Genomic DNA, 21,696 nt, shown 5'->3' with positions numbered 1-21,696 from the left:
CTTTTTGTTCTTTCCTTCCTCCCTTTTTTCCTCCCTCCTTCCCTTCCTATATTGACATGATTGGCATATATTATGTCTCATGATAAAAAATGAATGAGACTGATTCCCTGATCTCAGTGACTTTGAAATTTATTGGTGGTGAAGGTCAAATCCAGAGAGAATTGAAACAAAGTATCAAATGCACCTCAAAAAAGCTAAGGGGGGGCATATATCTAGTGAGGCATATATCTAGGGAGGCTTCTTGGAGAAAGAAATGCCTAGTTTGGATTCTGAAGCATAAATGGGAGTTTGGAAGGAAACAAAGGGTGAGTGAGAATACAGGCCAAGGAAACTCCACATGGTTCCACAGAACTGAAGGGAAGGGTGTTTACGAGCACATTCTAGGGAGTAAGACAAAAATTGGTAGAGAGATGCCTGATTGGGAAGGGCCTTCTCAGCTAAGAGGTGTTTTGATTTCACTTGAGGGTTATAGGGAACCATGGAAGACCTTAAAAGCAGGGCACTACTGATGTGATCTAATTATTATTTTGAAAAGTCATTCAGTCATCTATTGGAGACGGGATTGCAAGGGGGAGACTAGAGGCACGAAGACCAGTTTGGGGGCTGTTGCAGTGAAGTAAAAGACAATGGTCAGCATGCAGATCAAGGAAGTTCAGGAAAGAGAAAAAGAGGGCATCTGACTACTTGAATGGTGCACATCAGACAAGACCATTGCAATGAGTATCTGCAGGTCAAGGGGGAGCGAGGGCTTCCTTGTTCTGCCCCACCTCACGCTTTGACCCCAAGCACATCATTTTGCCTCCATTAAAATGTTAACGTTTTTCTAATGCATAAAACAACAAGTTTATATAGTTCACTTTTAGACAGTGATTGTGTTTAGGGACCATACGTCTCCATCATCTGTTGGAGAACATTCCAGGTAAAGTGATAATTGGTTTGTTGGTTTGCTTTTAGAGATGGGACAACATTTTAAGAAGATGAACTTGGACATCTTCCCTTTCTTGCTTTCTATGTATAGAAGCAAGCACTTCCATCCTCTTGTGTCGATCACAGCAGGTCAAGTAAGGAAACGGTTTTAATAGGCCAGTCATTTTGAAAGCTTATAAACTTACTACAATAAAAAAATTTGTCATTCCTCCATGGATTTTGCACTGGACAATTTAGATGATGTGCAGTAACACCTTGGCTGTAACCTACAATAGTATGATGTGGCTCTTCCACACTTAATTCACCAGAATTGATACCTTGAATTCCCTCCTTTTCCTTTGTCTTTTATTTTCTCCTGTTGCACACTTATCCACATGACCTCATCCACTACTATGATGCTGTTTTATCACCTACAATTCAAACAGCTATTGTTTCAGACAGCTGCAGTCCACTGGGATATATTTGCAGCCTTCTGTGGGCCTCGCTTTCCAGAGAAAACTTTTCTTTTGTATGTAGAGCTTCTTATTTTAAAAGACAGTTCCTTCACAGCCCTCTGCCTCCACCGTCCTCGTTCTCATTTGACCTCAGCTGAGAACTCAGTCTGGGAGATGTTCTGTCTTTCTAAAGATTAAGGCTGTTAAGGAAACGGACCAAAGCCTATGACAAAGTTTTCCTCTGGAGAAACCATGACTCTGTCCAGTGTCAAACCCAAAGCCTTATCTTCCTCAGAAACATGGATCACTGTCTCTTTCAACCCCTTCAACTCGAAGTCACTGGGTGATTTAGGGCATGTTAGGGACTGAACCTCAGTTTTCTCACTTATGAAATGGAGATAATCATGTCTATCTCACAGAGATTTTTGCAGATTCAATCTCTAATATAGGGTTTGGCAGGCATGTGTATCCGTAAGGATAGATTAGGTTCTGCTGCATTAACGTTCAAATCCTGCTTCTCAGTGGCTTAAAACAACAAAGGATTGTTTCTTGTGCAAGCTGCATGTCCAGTTGAGTTTGAGAGGGGGGCTCTGCTCTCTGCAGTCCCACAAGGATCCAATCTGATGGAGATGCTACCATCTTATGACATCAACATCTCAGTATACCGGGCTTCAGGGTGACTCAGATAATTCACAGTCACATTTCATTAGATAAAGCGAGTCACATGGCTATGGTGAACTTCAAAGGTACAGGGCAGTATAATCGTTCCATGTCCTTGGATAGATAAGAGAACTAGAGACATTGGTGTGGGAGGAGTGATGTAATCAAGGTGGCGACACAGGTCCTTCCTGACTTTGCTCTCCGTCACAAGAAGAACAACTAACAACTATTTATGAAAAAGACACCACTGTGAAAACCCTAGAACATAGGGGTGAGGCAGAAGTATATCCCCTGCACCACAGACACTGAGACAGATTGCATTAGAAGGGTAAAAGAACTTCCCTGATCCCATAGTTTCTCCAGGGGGAAAACGAGGACCCTGGTAGACATCCTGCTCCCCCAACATTGTGAGTTGCTTCTGGGGAGGCCCCCTAGGGTCCTGCCCCATGGGGATGGTGGGGGAATCTGCAGGACTTGACCACTGGATTGTGATGGAGAAGAGGGGAGAGTCTTGCAGGAACCAGCATTTGGATCTTGGCAGACTGAGTTCCTATTGCCGGTGCCCAAGTAGAAGTCCCAGCCAGTAGCTTTGCTCATCTGCAGAGCCAAGATGGTGGTACAGTCTGATCAGGGAATTTGGTGGGGGCACACGTCTGCCTGATTTTGCACCTCAGAAAAAGAGTCTTGCCATCTCTGGAGCCTGGTCTGCCTCTCTGCCTGGGCAGGGGAGCTAAGTCATAGGCTTGCCCACTGCTGAGTATAGCTCCTGGCCCGTCCCAACCAGGAAACCTGGCTGGAGCAACCAATAAGCTACTTAGCCCAGCAACACTGGAGGTAAGAGCTTGGCCAGCAGCACTGACCATCTGTAGATCAAAGCCAGTGGCCTTATTTGGCCAGGGAACTTGGGGTGCAGCTTGGCTTGAGTCAAGACCCCAAACACAGAGCATTGCCAGCCTTGGAGCAGGTTCCGCTGCTCTACCCAGACTGGGGAGTTAATTCCTAGTCCTGCCCACTGCTGAGTGTAGCTCCTGAGCCCACCTGACCAGGAAGTCTGACCTGGGGAGCTGTTAGGCTCAGCAACACTTCAGCTGTAAGCTCAGCCAGCAGGTCCGCCCACATGCAGACCCAGCTAGTAACCCAATCTGGCCTGAGATCTTGGTACGTAGTTCTGCCTGATTCACTCCTCAAACTAGAGTCTTACCAACCTTGGGGCCAGTTCTGCAGCTCCCAACCTGCAACACAGTGTAGGTAATCCATATCCCCACCCACTGCTGAACACAGCCTCCAACTCTACCAACCAGGAAACCTCATCAGAGCTCCTAGGGATCTTGGTAGCCCACCCTGCAGCCTCAACGACAGCAGCACTTGAATAGAGAGCCTGGCCAGTGACTCAGTGTCTGCAGAACCAAGACAGTGGCCCCGTCTGTCCAGAGGGCTTAGCACACATTTCTGTCTGATTTGACCCCCCAAACAAAGAGCCTTGCCAGCCTTGGGGGCCTGTTCAGCAGCCCTAGCCAGGCACAGAAGCAAATTTATAGCTACTCCCACTATTTAATATAGCTTTCAACCTGGCCAAAAGAGGAATCTAACCAGAGCCCCTGGGGATCTGTATAGCTCATCCTGAAACTCAGATTACAATGGCACTTGAGTAGAGCCAGGTGGGTGGCCCTACCTATCTGCAGAGCTAAGATGGTGGCCAATCAGGCTAGGGAACTGGTACATAGTTCTACCTAATTTGACACCCAAATAGAAGCCTTGTCAGCCTTGGAGCCTGGCCTGGGCAGGGACACTGATTCATAGCCCTGCTTACGGCTGAATACAGCCTTTGGCCCACCCAAACAGGGAACATAACTAGAACACATGGGAAGCTTTAGGGCCCATCATATAGCGTTGCTTGCAGTGTGCTTGAACAGAGAGCACAGCCAATGGCTTTCTCCACCTGCACAGCAAAACCAGTGGCCCCATCTGAGCAGGTTATTCAGTGCACAGTCTGGCTTGGTTTTGGGTCCCCAAACCTATGAGCTCTGTAGGGCTTGGGACCTTTCTGCTGTCCCAACAGGGCATGGAAGCTAATTCATAGCCCCACCTACTGCTGAGTATAGTACCCAATCCTGACCATCTCAAAGCCTGACCAGAGAACCCAGGCAACCATGGAGTCCATCCTACAGCCTTGCTTTTGCAGGGAACAAAGCCAGCAGTCCTATCCAACTGATCCAACCGTTCTCAGCCAGTGACAATACCCTACCACCTCAGAACTTGGGTAGTGACCTTGCACTGAAACAGACCCTGACAGCAAGGCCCACCTGCCCAAGGATGTTATCACCCAACACGTCTAGAAATCCAAGCGAGTTTACTGGTGAAGGACTGTCTCTGCTAAAGTGAATCTGTAAAGTCTGGAAGAGGAGACCACTTACTCAAATGCAGAGATGCCAATGTAAGGAATCAAGGATCATAAAAAATCAGGTTAACATGACACCACCAGAGGAAACTAATAGCGGCAATAACTAACCCTAAAGAAATGGAGATTTATGAACTGTCAGACAAAGACTTCAGAATAATCCTCTTAAAGAAATTTAGTTAACTTCAAGAACACAAAGACAACTCAACAAAACTAGGAAAACAATGCATGAAAAAAAAGAGTTTAAAGAAATAGAACCCACCCTCCCCCAAAATGCAAATCCTAGAGCTGAAGAATACAAATGGTTGAACTGAATATTCAATACAGTTTGAACAGGAGACTTTTTTTTTTTTAAAAACATCTTTATTGGAGTATAATTGCTTTACAATGGTGTGTTAGTCTCTGATGTATAACAAAGTGAATCAGCTATACATATACATATATCCCCATATCTCCTCCCTCTTGTGTCTCCCTCCCACCCTCCCTATCCCACCCATCTAGGTGGACACAAAGCACTGAGCAGATCTCCCTGTGCTATGTATCTGCTTCCCACTAGCTATCTATTTTACATTTGGTAGTGTATATATGTCTGTGCCACTCTGTCACTTCTGAACAGGAGTCTTGACCCTATCATTCAACTAGAAGACAGGACATTTGAAGTTATCCAGTCAGAGAAACAAAAAGCAAAAATAGTTTTAAAAAGAATTAAAAAAAGCCTACTGAACATATGTGACAATATCAACAGAAAAAATATCCATATTACAGAAATCCCAAAAGAGGAAGGGAAAGAAAAAGGGACAGAAAGTATATTTAAAGCAATAATGGCTAAAAACTTCCCAAACCCAGAGAGAGAAATGGACATCCACATCCATGAGGCCCAAAGGATTCTACATAGGTTAAACCTGAATAGAGCTACACTGAGATATTTTAATTAAAATTTTAAAAGTCAAAGACAAAGAAATTTTTTTTGAAAGCAGCAGGCAAAAAGGGATAGGTTACATACAAGGAGACCCAATAAGACATTAGGCAGAGTTCTCAACAGAAACTAGGCATGCCAGGAGAGAATAGGATGATATATTCAAAACACTGAAAGCAGAAAAACTGTCAACCAAGTATTCTATACCCAGCAAAGCTGTACTTCTGAAATGAAGGTGAGGTAATGACTTTCCTGAACAAACAAAACTAAGGGAGTTCATTACCACTAGGCCTCCCTTCTTTCAGTGGAAGAAAGCTAATTTTCAGGATGCTAATTAACATCATAAAAACATATGATGGTTACATCAAACTCACTGATAATGATAAGTATGTAATCAAAGTTAGATTCTGTAATATGGTAATGTTGCTGTGTAATTAAATTGCAGCTCTAGTTAAAAAGTTAAAAAACAAGTTAAAAAAGCATTAATATAATAATCTGCTACTGGATACATAAGATAAAAATATGTAAACTGTAATATCAATAACCTAATATGTGAGGGGGAGAAAAAGTAAAAGTATAAAGTTTAGAAATGATATCAAGTTGTTATCAGTTTTAAAAAGGGTGTTAAAAATAGGATGTTCTAATTTTAAGATATTTTATATAAGCCTCATGGTAATCACAAGAGATCACTCAGTAGTAACTATGCACAAGAACATGATAAAGAACATGATAAAGATTTCAAATCATACTGATACCGTAAGACATTAAATCACACAAAGAAGACAGAAGGATCAGAATAAACAGTGGATCTACAAAACAGTCAGAAAACAGTTAACAAAATGCAATAGTAAGTCCTTATTGATAAATAATTACTTGAAATGTAAATGGACTGAATTCTTCAATCAAAAGACACAGAATGGCTGAATGGATTAAAAAAAAATCCAGATTCAACAATACGTCTGCAAGAGACTCACTTCAGCTTTAAAGACACACATATAAGACAAAGTTAAGTTAAAAATGGTAAAAAGAGAGAAAGAAGGTCATTAAATAATGATAAAGAGGGCAATTCAACCAGAATATAAATCAGTTGTAAATATCTATGCACCCAACATTGGAGCACCAAAATATATAAACAAAATCAGAAAAGGTGACATATACAGCAAAACAACAATAATTGGAGACCTTAATACTCCATTCTCAACAATGGGTACATTATCTGGATAGAGAATCAATAAGGAAACAGATCTGAACAACACTATAGATCAAGTGGACCTAACAGACATATACAGACTGTTCTACCCAACAACAGCAGAATATAGTCTTCTCAAGCACAAATGGAACATTTTCTATGACGGAGCATATGTTAGAAAACAAAACAAGTCTTAGCAAATTAAAGTATTAAAATCATACCAAGTATCTTCTCTGACCACATGGTATGAAACTAGAAATCAATAACAGGAGAAAAACTAGAAATTCATGAATACACAGAAATTAAACACCACACATGACCAGTGAATGGATCAAAGAAGAAATTAAAGGGGGGATAAAAAAGCATCTTGAGACAAATGAAATTGGAAACACAACAAAACTTATGAGATGCAGAAAAACAGTTCTAAGAGAGATGTTTATAGCTATAAACACATATGCCAAGTAATTAGATCTCATATAAACATCCTAACTTTACACCTCAAGGAACTAGAAAAAGAAGAACAAAGTAGGCTCAAAGTTAGCAGAAAGAAAGAAATAATAATTAGAGATGAAATAAATGAAATAAAGAACAGGAAAACAATAGAGAAGATTAAATAAAACTAAGAGTTCATTCTTAGAAAAAATAAACAAAATTGACAAACCTTCAGCTAGACTTACAAGGAAAAGAGAGGCCCCAAGTCAACAAAATTGTAAATGAAAGAGGAAGATACAACTGATACCACAGAAATACAAAGGATCATAAGAGGCTCCTATGAACAGCTATATGCCATCAAAATGGACAACTTATAAGACACAGATTCTTAGAAACATACATCCTACCAAGATTGAGTCAGGGAGAAATAGAAAATCTGAACAGATCAATTGCTAATAAGGATACTGAATCAGTAATAAAAAATCTCCCAAGGAAGAAAAGCCCAGAACAGAGATGGCATCACTGGTAAATTTTACCAAACATTTAAAGAAAAATTAATGCTAATCCTCCCAAGCTCCTCCAAAAAAATCAAAGAGGAGGAACACTCCCAAATTCATTTTCTGAGGTGAACATTACCCTCATACGAAAGCCAGAAAAGGACACTACTAGAAAAGAAAACTACAGGCCAATATCCCTGATATATATACATGCAAAAATTATCAACAAAATACTAGCACCGAAATTTAGCAGCACATTAAAAGGATTATATACTATGATAAAGCAAGATTTATCCCTGGAATGCAAGGATGGTTCAAAACAATTATGTGACACATCATATTAACAGAATAAAAGATGAAAATCATATGATCACTTAATAGATGCAGAAAAAGCATCTGACAAAATTCAACATCCATTCATGATAAAAACTCTTAAATTAGGTATAGAAGGAACATACCTCAATATAACAAAGGCAATGTACAACAAGCCCACAGCTAATGTACTCAGTGGTGAAAGGCTGAAAATTTTCCAATAAGATCATGACAAAGAAAAGGGTGCCCACTCTCACCAATCCTACTTAACATAATACTGGAAGACAAAGTGAGAGAGTGGCATGGACATATATACACTACCAAACGTAAAATAGATAGCTAGTGGGAAGCAACCGCATAGCACAGGGAGATCAGCTCGGTGCTCTGTGACCACCTAGAGGGGTGGGATAGGGAGGGTGGGAGGGAGGGAGATGCAAGAGGGAAGAGATATGGGAACATATGTATATGTATAACTGATTTACTTTGTTATAAAGCAGAAACTAACACACCATTGTAAAGCAATTCTACTCCAATAAAGATGTTAAAAAAAAATAATAAATAAATAAATAAATAAATAAATAAATAAATAAATAAATAAATAAAAGGAAAAGAAAAAATACTGGAACTCACAGCCAGAGCAATCAGGCAAAAAGCGAAAGAAAAGGCAACAGAATTGGAAAGAAGAGTAAAAGTGTCTCTATTTGCAGATGACTTGATTTTATATAAAGAAAATCCTCAAGATTTCATCATAAAAATCTGTTATATCTAATCTGTTAGATCAAATTCATTAATTTTTCAGGATAAAAAGTAGCTTTTCTCTACACAAACAACTAATTTTCTGAAAGATGAATAAAGAAAATGATCCCATTTACAGTAGTATCAAAAGCAATATAATACTTAGGAATAAATTTTTAGCAAGGAGGTGAAAGATTTCCGTACTGAAAACTACAAGACTCTGAGGAAAGCAATTGAAGATGACACACAAAAAAGGAAAGACATCCTGTATTCAGGACTGAAATAATATATTGTTAAAATACTCATTTTACCCAAAGATATCTATGAATTCAATGCAATCCCTATCAAGTTTCCAAAGGCACTTTTTTTTTTTTTTACCAAAGTAGAAAAAAATTCTAAAATATATATGGAATCACAAAAGACCCTGAATAGCCAGAGCAATCTTGAGAAAGACTAACAAAGCTGGAGGAATCACATTTCCTGATTTCAAGCTACATTATAAAGCTATAGTACTCTAAACAGTAATCTAAATAGTAATTTAATAAAATATAACAGTATTATATCTAAAACCATAAGATAGTATTTTATGATACTGGCATAAAAACAGACATATAGACCAATGGAACAGAATTGAGAGACCAGAAAAAAAACTCCACATATATGTATGGTCAACTAATATTGACCAGGGAGCCAAGAAGACTCAATGGATAAAAGACAGTCTCTTCAATAAATGGTGCTGGGAAATGGACATTGACATGTAAAAGAATGAAACTAGACCCATCTTACACTACTCACAAAAATCAACTTGAAATGGATTAAAGACTTAAATGTAAGACCTGAAACCGTAAAACTCCTAGAAGAAACATAGAAAAAAGGTCTTTGGGATGGATCTTGGCAATGAATTTTTGTATATGATAGCTAAAGCATAAGCAGCAAAATAAAAAATAAACAAGTGGGACTACATCAAACTAAATAGCTTCTATACAGCAAAATAAATGATCAACAAAATAAAAAGACAACCTGTGGAATGGGAAAAAATATCTGCAAATCACACATTTGATAAAGGATTAATATCCAAAATATATTAACAAGTCACAGAACTCAAGAGCAAAAATTAAATAATCCAATTAAAAATAGGCAACCGACTGGAATAGATGTTTTTCCAAAGAAGATACTCAAATGGCTAAGAGGTACCTGAAAAGGTGCTCTGCATCACTAATTATTAGGGAAATGCATATAAAAACTACAATGAGACATCACCTCATACCTGTTAGAATGGCTATCATCAAAAAAACAAGAGCTAACATGCTGGCAAGGATATGAAGAAAAGAAAATCCTTGTGCACTACTGGTGGGAATGTAAATTGCTACAGTCACTGTGGAAACTAATATGGAGGTTTCTCCAAAATTAAAAAGCAAACTACCATATGATCTAGCAATTTCACTTCTGGGTATATAGCCATAGGAAATGAAATCACTATGTCGAAGAGTCATCTGCACCCCCATGTTCACTACAGCATTTTTACAATAGCCAAGACATGGAAACAACCTGAGTGTTCACTGATGGACAAATGGATAAAGAAAATGTAGTGTGTATACATACGTATACTATACACATATATAATATGTGATTGTGTATACGTATGTATACACACACTCACATACACATATATACACCCACAATAAAATACTATTTGAAAAAAATAAATAAATAAAATAAAATACTACTTGGCAATAAAAAAAAAGGAAATTCTGTCATTTGCAACAACACAGATGTACACTGAGGGCATCATGCTAAGTTAATTAAGTCAGAGAGAGAAAGAAAAATACTAATCTCACTTATATGTGGAATTTAAACACAAACAAACAAAAAGCCCACCCAACAACAAACTCACTGAAAAAGAAATCAGACTTGTTGTTACTAGAGGCAAGGGGTAGGGGTAGGGGAATTGGATGAAGTTACTCAAAAGGCACAAACTTCAACAAAATTCATGATTCTTATGAATAATAAGTACTGGAGATACAGTGTGCTACTCTGTGACTCTGGTTTACACTGCTGGTGGTATACTTGAAGGTTGCTAAGAGGGTAGATCCTTAAAGTTCTTATCACAAGGGTAAAAGTGCTTTTTTTATGTCTATATGAGATGAGGATATTAACTAAACTTATTGTTTTCATCATTATGCATTATATATAATCAGGTCATCATGCTATACATCTTGAACTTACACAGTGCTGTACGTCAGTTATATCTCAACAAGAGTGGAAGAAAAAAACATTGGTTTGTACAAAAACACCTAAGTATCTAAACAATGTAGCCAGCTCCCACTTTAAAAATTATATCAGTAGGCACAATGAGACACTTCTAAAGATCAAACACACATACTTATGAAAAATAACTGGAGTGTGAGCGAGCGAGTGTGAGATGCTGTGTGGGGCTGAGAGTGGTAAGTTAAGGGGAGCATCACAAATATACTGACAGTAGTTATTGACTTTGGGTTGTGTTAATGATATGCCAGTTTGCTATAAATTTTTAGAGATTAGGGGGTAAATAATTGGCTTAACTATTCAGTTAACAGTGCATTTTGAATACATATTAAAGTAAGGCCCACATAAGCTTCCTGATATCCAGAAAGATCTCTCTGGCTCCCAAGAAGAGCCAAAACTCTCAGAGAGGAGGAGAAAAAAAATCTAATAACTTTCTTCATGATCCTGTTGGGTTACCAGCAAAATGGTATTAGATGGACTGTTAGCTGTGTGAATGATAGGCAAGGTGCATCAACTCTCCCACAATTATTTTTCTTAAATGTAAAACAACAACAATAATACCCTATTTGGTTTCACAATCTTGCATTTAATGCACCGTCAAGTATCATTTAGGCTCCCAGTGACAGGGAACTTATTACATTGACAATGGGGCCATTTCCTTCCCATGTAGTGCTATTAAAAACTTCTTTCTTATGTTAATCTGAAATCCATAGGTCATTAAGGACAAGCATCTCCTTCTGTCTATGTCAGTCCTTCAAGGATGCAGTGTATCTCCTTAGGTTCTGCCCACATACCACCTAAAATTTTCCATTTCGTTCATTTTGCCCTGGTATACATGATGAAACCATTTAAGAACATTTTTTTAAAAATATAACAACTGTACTGGATACCACTTATGCTCTTGACTACTGCCAATTTGTCTTATATAAAATAAGCAGAAAGGAGGACGATAAATGAAAAAGAATAAAAGGGAGTATGTCCAGTCAGAATGGCCATCATTAAAAAATCTACAGATAACAAATGCTGGAGAGGGTTTGGAGAAAAGGTAACCCTCCTACACTGTTGGTGGGAATGTAAATTGGTGCAGCCACTATGGAGAACAGTATGGAGGTTCCTAAAAAACTAAAAATAGAGTTGCCATATGATCCTGCAATCCCATTCCTGGGTATATATCCGGACAAAACTATAATTCAAAAAGATACACGTACCTCTATGTTCATAGCAGCACTATTTACAATAGCCAAGACATGGAAACAACCTAAATGTCCACTGACAGATGAATGGATAAAGAAGATGTGGTACATATATACAGTGGAATAGTACTCATTCATAGAAAATGAAATAATGCCATTTGAGTGGATATAGAGATTATCATACTAAGTGAAGTCAGAAAGAGAAAGACAAATACCATATGATATCACTTATACGTGGAATCTAAAATATGACACAAATAAACCTATCCACAAAACAGAAACAGAATCATGGACACAGAGAATAGACTTGTGGTTGCCCGGGGAGGGTCGGGGGGTAGTGATGGATTGGGAGTTTGGGATTAGCAGATGCAAACTATTATATATGGAATGGATAAAGAACAGAGTCCTACTGTATAGCACAGGGAACTGTATTCAATATCCTGTGATAAACCATAATGGAAAAGAATATGAAAAAGAATGTATATACATGTATAACTGAATCACTTTGCTATACAGTAGAAATTAACATAACATTGTAAATCAACTATACTTCAATAAAATTTTTTAAAAAGCTGTGTGTGTGTGTGTGTGTGTGTGTGTGTGTGTATGTGTATGCACGCTCATCTTTATTTCTGTAGTTGGTCATGAGGCCATGGTTGCTGTTGACTACTTTCCCCTTATCGGTTATCTACACGAATCATCATCCTTTAGCAGGTTGATAACCCAACCTTCATTCCTGTATGGTCTAAATCCTTAGTTGTTTCCCCTTTTTTGGTTGCTGCAGTTTTCTATTAGCTTCTAGTATTGCACACGGGGATACTAAAACTTGCCCAAGAGAATCCTCTAGGTTCTAGACATAGTGCTTTCTGACCCATTATGTAGCAGCAACTCACATTTCCTCTTGACGATCAGGAACTAACATGTAGTTAGGACAGTACAGTAACTTTTCCCTCTGTTGGTTTAGTGGTGGGACAAGCCTGAAATGGGCAGATGGCCATCGAGACTGCTGATTCAGTGGAACGCTGTGTCCCCTCGCATAAATATTTCTCCACTGGGGACTAAAACTTTCAAATCAGAAGAGCTCAAAGGGCACAGGGAGCAAATATTCTGTGAATGGGTATAATAACGAGAGGAGTTGTTCCCACTTTTGATTCTCAGACACATATTCTGGCTGTGGGAGAAATAACTGTATATCAGTTGCTTATTGAAAGCATATACCACATACTTTAAGATATAACCCCAAGCTTTCAGGGTGTTGTTTCCTCTTAGGCAACTATAACTGACTCTTCAGTACACCATTCCACCATTCTAGAATACCGGATGCTTTGGGGAGAATGGGACACATAAGACCACTGGATTCCATGAGTGTAAGCTCTTTTGCTATAAAATGAGTTCTGTGTTCATAAGCGATGTTGTGTACTCTTCCATGACAGCAAATAAAATGTTCTGTGAGTCCATGGATGGTGGTTCTGACAGTACATTGTGGGCAAGAAAGACAAATCTATATCCAGAAATGGTATCTACTGCGAGGAAGACAAACCACTATCCATTCCATGATGAAAGGATCTTCAATGTAATCAACCTGACATGAGAGGGTTTCCCCAAAGAAATGATGTAATTATGGCCATACGAATCGTAATATGATCATATATCTTAGCCCGATGAATCCTTTGGTGGGAATTTATTCTTAATAAATCATCAGATATAAAGAAAGTCCTTTATGCCCAAGATATCAATCACAGAATTACATGCATTAGCAAAACCCAGAGAACCACCTCAGCATCCACAATGGGGAGCAGGGGATTAAGTGATGGTGCATAAGCTCAGTGAATTATCACATGGCATTCAGTAACAGCATACAATAATAATGTTAAGTAAAAATAATCAGGGTATAGTATTTGTGTACAGAAGATAATACTATTAAGATAAGGAGAAACTTATACGTAAGAAAGAAAAGCCTGGAACAAATCCCATGTCCAATCAATCACCACGCACATTCAGTTGCTCTTCCTAAATATCTCCTGAGCCTGTGAACTTCTCTCCTTGCCCGTAACTACCATCTTCCTCCCAGCCATTGTTGACTATCATCAGGATGACATCAACAGCCTCCTGACAGCCTCTCCCCACGCACCCTTACCGCATTCAGATGCATTCTCTACAGTGCAGTCAGAGCAATTTTTAAGATGTGAATATGATTATAGAATATTCCTTGTGTAAAAATCTTCAATGGCTTTTCATTTAAGAACAAGTTCTAAAATCTTTCATGTGCCTTAAAAGGCTATATGTGATTTGACCACAACAAACCTCTCCACCTCATCTTTTCTTGCCTTATCTACCCAGCCATGCTGGGACCCACAGTCAGTGCTGATTTCTGTCCAGATGCTTCTGTTAACAGGTACTAAGCACTTAACCTGGGATGTTAGCAGCAGTGAGCTTTAGGTAATAGGCTATGCATATTTTATGTTTTTTCACCTACTATTCTGTTTTCTTAAATATTCTTCATGGAATAAGAACCTCTGTTAACTAAAATATAATTGATACTAAAAGAATGAATGCCTTCTTAGAGATATTTTTCATGTTCCCACTAGACTAGGAAGATTTACAAAAGGCAAGTTACTTCCAGGGTTGGCTAATCAGACCAGGAATTTCAAGCAGAATATCTACCACTGCACAGAAGGAAAAAGAGGGACTAAGTATCTGTGTCACCCATGTATAATTATGCAATAATTATAAAGGAAGTTGAGAAAACGTTACCATAAGGCTGACAGGACTCAGAATAAATCTTCATAGAAGAGCATTAAGCAGTTGCCATGACAAGACTGAAGGAGTGAACAAGTGCCCTCACCTTTCCAAGGTTTGCGGGGCGAGTGCTCACTTCCTGCTCCCCAAGCCTCACCCCATGGCCTCCTGTCTCCCACTCCCCAGGTGATCTCAACATGAACCCCTGCTGGTGGACTCACAGGGTTCCACTGCGGAAGCAAAATCCTGCGTGTCTCACAGTTCTGCTGTTGCCAACAGAATTTTTAATCTATGAAGGAAAAATTTTTTTCTTCTTCTCCTGTTTCTTTTTATAATTCAGCAGAAAAAGCAGTTCTCAGATTCTATCCCATCTATATCATTTAAATCTATTCACAATTATTTAAAAGTGCTAGAAGTGGCCATTTACTTTCACACATGTCCCTGCATGGAGTGATGTGTTTGGTGGTGCCCCCTTTCTCCCTCCCAACTCCAATCACAGCTCTCCTGGTCCAGGGCTCTATCATAGAGGATGCTTTCCCAAACAGCTTATATCCAGGATACAGCCTTGCACCATGGTATCCAACATATCACTGGATTCCTTTGCTGGGTCTGACACAGCAGTGCATGGTTTACTGCTCAACTGATTTCAAGGTGGTGGCCATGGTCTCAGCAAGTAAAGGGGACTCAGCTTCTGTAACCGCATGACTACTTCCCAGGTGCCAGCAGCAGATTTAGATGGCAGCTCCATTATTACTTCCCCAGGGACATATTCCTGGATTCTCCTTGATCAGTTCAAATTGCTCTATTATAGGCTCTCATAACCACATGCTCTCATTTTACATTTACTTGGTTATTTCCTTGTGTCTCTTTTAGTAGACTGTAGGTTTCACAAAGATGGAAATTATAACCTTTTTTTATTCTTTCACTCCCTTTATGTTTTTAATTTTACAATTTTATCTCCAATGTCTAACCCAGTACAAGGCACATGGGGGGGGTTCAACAAACACTTGTCAAATAAATGAATAAAGACTACTCAAGACATTCCAATGTAGATATCAGTGAAGCTTGCATTGAACTAATCATTCCAGAAAAAAAAAAAAATGGATACAACATAAGAAAAGGAAAAAAAATTACAGGAATCAAAGAGTGCCCCATAATATTGACATTCAGTCCAGTATTGTCAATATTATGACATAGTATGAGTGTGTTTCATGTTTGGTAATTGCAATCATTGTTGCTTTTGTTGTGGTCATCCATGTACAATGCTTGGTGTCAGTCTATTTATCTCTTGTAAAAATAAAATGCAGTGTGTGTGTGTGAAAAAAAAATAATAAAAACTAAGAAAGCAAAAAAAAAAAGAAAAAAAAAAAGAAAAAAAATTTTGAAAAAATAAAATGTTTGTCATAGCTGAACAAAATGTCAAATGTTTGAATCAGAGAATAAAAACATTTAAAAAAAAAAAAAAAAAAAAAAGAGTGCCCCAAAGTAGACATAAGCCACTAAAGATTTGACCCTTGAAAAAAAAGAGACCCTAGGATTTCTTTCCAGAGATCCTGGGACATTGAGGAGGAAAATTCTGAGAACAAAATCACAGAAGAGAAGCTCCAAAAACCCACATATGAATTCCTCTCTAATCTTAGCCTAAATACTTAACTATGAATGCTGGAATGAGGTTCTGTGGAGCCCAGAGGCAATATTAACAGCTGAAGGATAAGAGAGCTAAGCAGAGATTTAATCTACTGCCCACCAAAGAGGTATAAGAGCATGGAGTTAGAATCCCTCTACATGAGAGGGGCTTGGTAAATATCTTTTGCTTTGCATAGAAGTTGAAGAGAGGCTGTAACTTAGAAGTAAAGACTCTGAGAACTAAGAGACTTTAGGACTAAGGGCAAAGCCAACATAGCACCACCCTGACAAAGTCTAAAACTAAGCTGCTGCAGGATCAAGGTGATCTGTGAATAACTACTCAACTGCTAGAACAGAAAAGCAACATTGCTCCAAATGAGCTGACACAGTTCAGAGTCTGTACAACACAATAATGATGCCAAACACACAATTTAAAAAATTACTAGATGTGTGAAAAAACAGGACAATGTAACTCTTAGTCATGGAGAAAACAGTCAATAAAAGTAGATCTGAAATGTTCAGAAGCTGGAATTAGCAGGCAATCACTTTAAAATAACCAAGGCATTCAGGGAAATGGCAATGTAAGAGATCCCAGCTTCCCTGCCCTCCCACAAAATTCAATGACAAGACAGCTACCCACAAACAAACACAGCTCCAGGAGACCTTTAGATTCCACTTAGGACATCTTAGGAACACCATGGGACAAAATATCTGAGGATAAATGCACAAAAAGGAAAAGAAGCCAGCTTCATTTTGCCTGCCTCATCCCATGACCCAAGCTGGCATTGTTCAGCTCCAAGAAAGAATTTCCCAGCTAGTAAAAGTTCCTCTCACCAGAAAAGGAAGAGAGGGGTGAGTGACTAGCTTCTTTAGCCTTTCCCAGCACAGCGTGAAGGTCTAGCTGAGTTTTATCCTGCCTAGATAAGCAAAGAGAGCTGGATAGGGAAAAAGAAAGAAGAGCAGAGGCTATTATTAGCAAACACACAGTGGGAGTGATTGTGGTTCAGGGAGACCTTTCCTGCAGACAAATTTGGCAGCTCCCACCATAGACCAAGTCATGGGTTGGCTGTGCAGATCTTGCCAGCTGTCCTACAGGTATTTATGTTCACTAACATCAATTATGCCTCAGTCCTCCCTGCTCCCTTCATACCCCCACACCCTGCTAGGGCTTGCACGCACACTGGTAGCCATCCAAGGTCTTTGTGGCAATGCAAATGTAAAACATCAGCCACTTGGGTCCTCCCTCTCCACCAGAGCCCAGGAGCTATGCTCACAGCCAGCCCAGGCTTTTGAAGCTGTGTGATTGATGGTTTTTGAAAAAGATAAACAAAATTGACAAACTTTTAGCTAAACTAACTTAGGAAAAAAAGAGAGAGGACTGAAAAAATAAAAGGAGAAAGGAGACATTACAACTGTTACTACAGAAATACAAAAGATCATGAGAGACTACTATGAACAATTATATGCCAATAAACTGGACAACCTAGAATAGATACATTCCTAGAAAAATACAACCTACCAAGAATGAATCATGAAGTAATAGGAAGTCTGAACAGGCAAGTATTAAGGAAGAAGATAGTATCAGCAATCAAAAACCTCCCCAAACAGAAAAGCCCAGGATCAGATTGATTCACTGGTGAATTCTATAAAACATTTAAAGAAAAATTGTCATCCTTCACTAACCCCTACAAAAATTGAAGAGGAGAGAACACTCCTAAACTCATTTTATGAGGCTAGTCTCACCCTGATACCAAAGCCAGATAAGGATACAAGAAAAGAAAACTACAGACAAGTATTCCTGATGAATATTGATGCAAAAAAGTGTCAACAAAATATTAGCAAACTGAATTCAACAGCACATTAAATAGCATCATTCACTATGATCAAGTGGGATTTATCTCTAGGATGCAAGGATGGTTCAATTTATGCAAATCAGTAAATGTGATATAGCACATTAATAGAATGAAAGACAAAAATCATGATCATCTCGATAGATGCAGAAAAAGCATTTGACAAGGTACAACATCCTTTCATGATAAAAATGCTCAACATATTGGGTATAGAAGGAACATACCTCAACACAATAAAGGCCATATATGACCACCCAAAGCCAACATCATTCTCAATGGTGAAAGTTTGAAAAATTATTTCCAAGAGCAGGAACAAGACGAGGGTGCCCACTTTCACCATTCCTATTCAACACAGTACTGGAAATCCTAGCCAGAGCAATTAGACGAGAAAAAGAAATAAAAGGCATCAGAATAGGAAAGGAAGAGGTAGAATTGTCTTTGTTTGCAGATGATATGATTATATATACATACATATATACACATATATTTTTGACCAAAAAACATAACTAATCAATGAATTCAGTAAGAATGCAGGATACAAAATCAACATACAGAAAACTTTCAGTTTTGTATGCTAACAGCAAAACATATGAAAAAGAACGAAAACAATCTTGTTCACAATAGCATTAAAAGCAATAAAATACTCTGAAATAAACTTAACCAAGGAGGTGAAAGATCTGTTCACTAAAAACTACAAGACTTTGATAAAAGAAATTGAAGACAAACAAATGGAAAGACACCACATGTTCATGGATTGGAAGGATATTGTTAAAAATGTCCATATTACCCAAAGCCATTTATAGATTCAGTGTAATTCCTATCAAAAATTCCAATGGCATTTGTCACAGAAACAGAAAAAAATCCATGCTGAAATTCTTATGGAGCAACAAAGGACCTCAAATAGCCAAAGCAATCTTGAGAAAGAACAAAGCTAGAAGCATCACATTTCCTTATTTCAAGCTATACTATAAAGATATGGTATTCAAAAGAGTATGGTACTGACATAAAAATAGAAAAGTAGACCCATGAAACAGAATTTAGAGCCTAGAAATAAACTCCCACGTATATGGGCAACTAATATTTGACAAGAGTGCCAAGAATACTTAATGAGGAAAGGATAATATCTTCAATAAATGGTGACTGGAAAAGTGTGTAACATTCAGAATAATGAAACCAGATCTCTATCTTACACACTGACAAAACTGAAATTGAAATGAATTAAAGACTTAAATTTAAGATCTGAATCCATAAAACAATTATAAATAAAATAGGAAAAAAGCTCCTTGACATTGGTCTCAGCAGTGATTTTCTGGAGGTAATAACAAAAGCACAAGCAACAAAAGCAAAAATAAATAAGTGGGACTACATCAAACTAAAAAGCTTCTGCACAGCAAAAGAAAAACAACAAAATGTAAAGGGAACCTAAGGAATGAGAGAAAATATTTGCAAATCATATATCTGATAAGGGGTTAATATAAAAAATATATAAATATCTCAATACAACTCAATAGCAAAAAAAACCTAATAGATAATTAAAAAATGGGAGGAATTTAATAGACAGTCTTCAAAAGAAGTCATACATATGGCCCACAGGAACATGAAATGGTGCTCAACATCATAAATCATCAGGGAAATGCAAATCAAAACCACAATGAGATATCACCTCACAACAGTTAGAATGGCTATCATCAAAAAGACAAGAGGGAGGCTTCCCTGGTGGTGCAGTGGTTAATGCAGGGGACACGGGTTCGAGCCCTGGTCCAGGAAGATCCCACATGCCACAGAGCAACTAAGCCCGTGTGCCACAACTACTGAGCCTGCGCTCTAGAGCCCGCGAGCCACAACTACTGAAGCCCGTGGGCCTAGAGCCTGTGCTCCACAAGAGATGCCACCTCAGTGAGAAGCCTGCACACCGGAATGAAGAGCAGTCCCCGCTCGCCACAACTAGAGAAAGCCCGTGCACAGCAACAAAGACCCAACACAGCCAAAAAAAAAAAAGAATCCGCCTGCCAATGCAGGGGACATGGGTTTCAGCCCTGGTCCGGGAAGATCCCACAAGCCATGGAGCAACTAAGCCCATGCGCCACAACTACTGAGCCTGCGCTCTAGAGCCCGCGAGCCACAACTATTGAAACCCGTACACCTAGAGCCCGTGCTCCGCAACAAGAGAAGCCACCAAAATGAGAAGCCGGCGCACCACAATGAAGAGTAGCCCCCGCTCACTGCAACTACAGAAAGCCCGTGCTCAGCAACAAAGACCCAACACAGCAATAAATAAATAAATAAACAAACAAACAAACAAACAGATAAGAGGTAACTGTTGGTGAGGGTGTGGGGAAAAGGGAACTCTTGTGCACTGTTGGTAGGAATGCAATTGGTATAGCCAGTGTGGAAAACAGAATGGAAGTTCCTCAAAAAATAAAAATAAAAATAACATTACTACCATATAATCCAGCTATCCCATTTCTGAGTATATGCCCAAAGAAATTAAATCAGCATCTTGTAGAGATATCTGCACTTCCATTTTCACTGCAGCATTACTCACAATAGCCAAGACATGGAAACAACCTGTGTCCACAACTGATGGATGGATAAAAAATTATGTGATTATTTAAACATATACAGAGAGGAGTATTATTCAGCCACGAGAAAGAAAGAAATCTTGGAGTTTGCAACCACTTGGGTGACCTTGAGAGCATTCTGCTAAGTGGATAAGTCAGAAAGAGAAAGACAAAAATACTGAATGATATCACTTATATGTGGTATCTAAAAAAGATAAACTCAGAGAAACAGAGAGTAGAGTGGTGGTTCTCAGATGTTGGGGGTTGGGTATAATGGGCAGATACTGCTCAAAGGATACAAACTTCAAGTTCTAAGATTAACAAGTTTGGGGATCTAATGCAGAGCATGGTGAGTATAGCTAAAAATACTGTATCATATACTTGAATTTTGCCAAGAAAGTAGATCTTAAATTTTCTCAGTATAAAAAAGAAACAGTAACTGTGTGATAAATAGAGGTGGGTAGCTAATACTATGGTGGTAATCATTTTATAATTAGTCAATGTATCAAATCAAGATATTATACACCTTAAACTGACACAAAGTTACCTTGTTAATGATATCTCAGTAAAACTGGGGGGGGGGGAAGCATTTGCACTTCATTAAAAAATAACCAATATGAAAATGTTAAAAAAAAAGAAAATGTAGAGATAATGATAATAAATGGATAATTTCAGAAGAGATATAAAAACTTAAAAAAGAAAGGAATCAAATAGAGATCTTAAATAGACAAATACAATAGCTAAAATTTAAAAGAAGAATCATTGGATGGGATCAACAGAAGATTGGATCCAACAAAAGAAAGTATTTATAAATTTAAAGATACATTAATAGTAATTATCCAGACTACGAACAGAGGAAAAAAAAAGAAAAATTGGAAAAAAAAACCCAAAAACAAACAAAAAAAACAACCTGTAACTGTGTCCAAGAAGAGAGGAAAGTGAGAATTAGGGGAAAAAAAGTG

This window comes from Balaenoptera musculus, chromosome 19, assembly GCF_009873245.2.
Source record: "Balaenoptera musculus isolate JJ_BM4_2016_0621 chromosome 19, mBalMus1.pri.v3, whole genome shotgun sequence".
NCBI classification, from domain to species: domain Eukaryota; kingdom Metazoa; phylum Chordata; class Mammalia; order Artiodactyla; family Balaenopteridae; genus Balaenoptera; species Balaenoptera musculus.
This window is presented reverse-complemented; position numbering follows the sequence as displayed.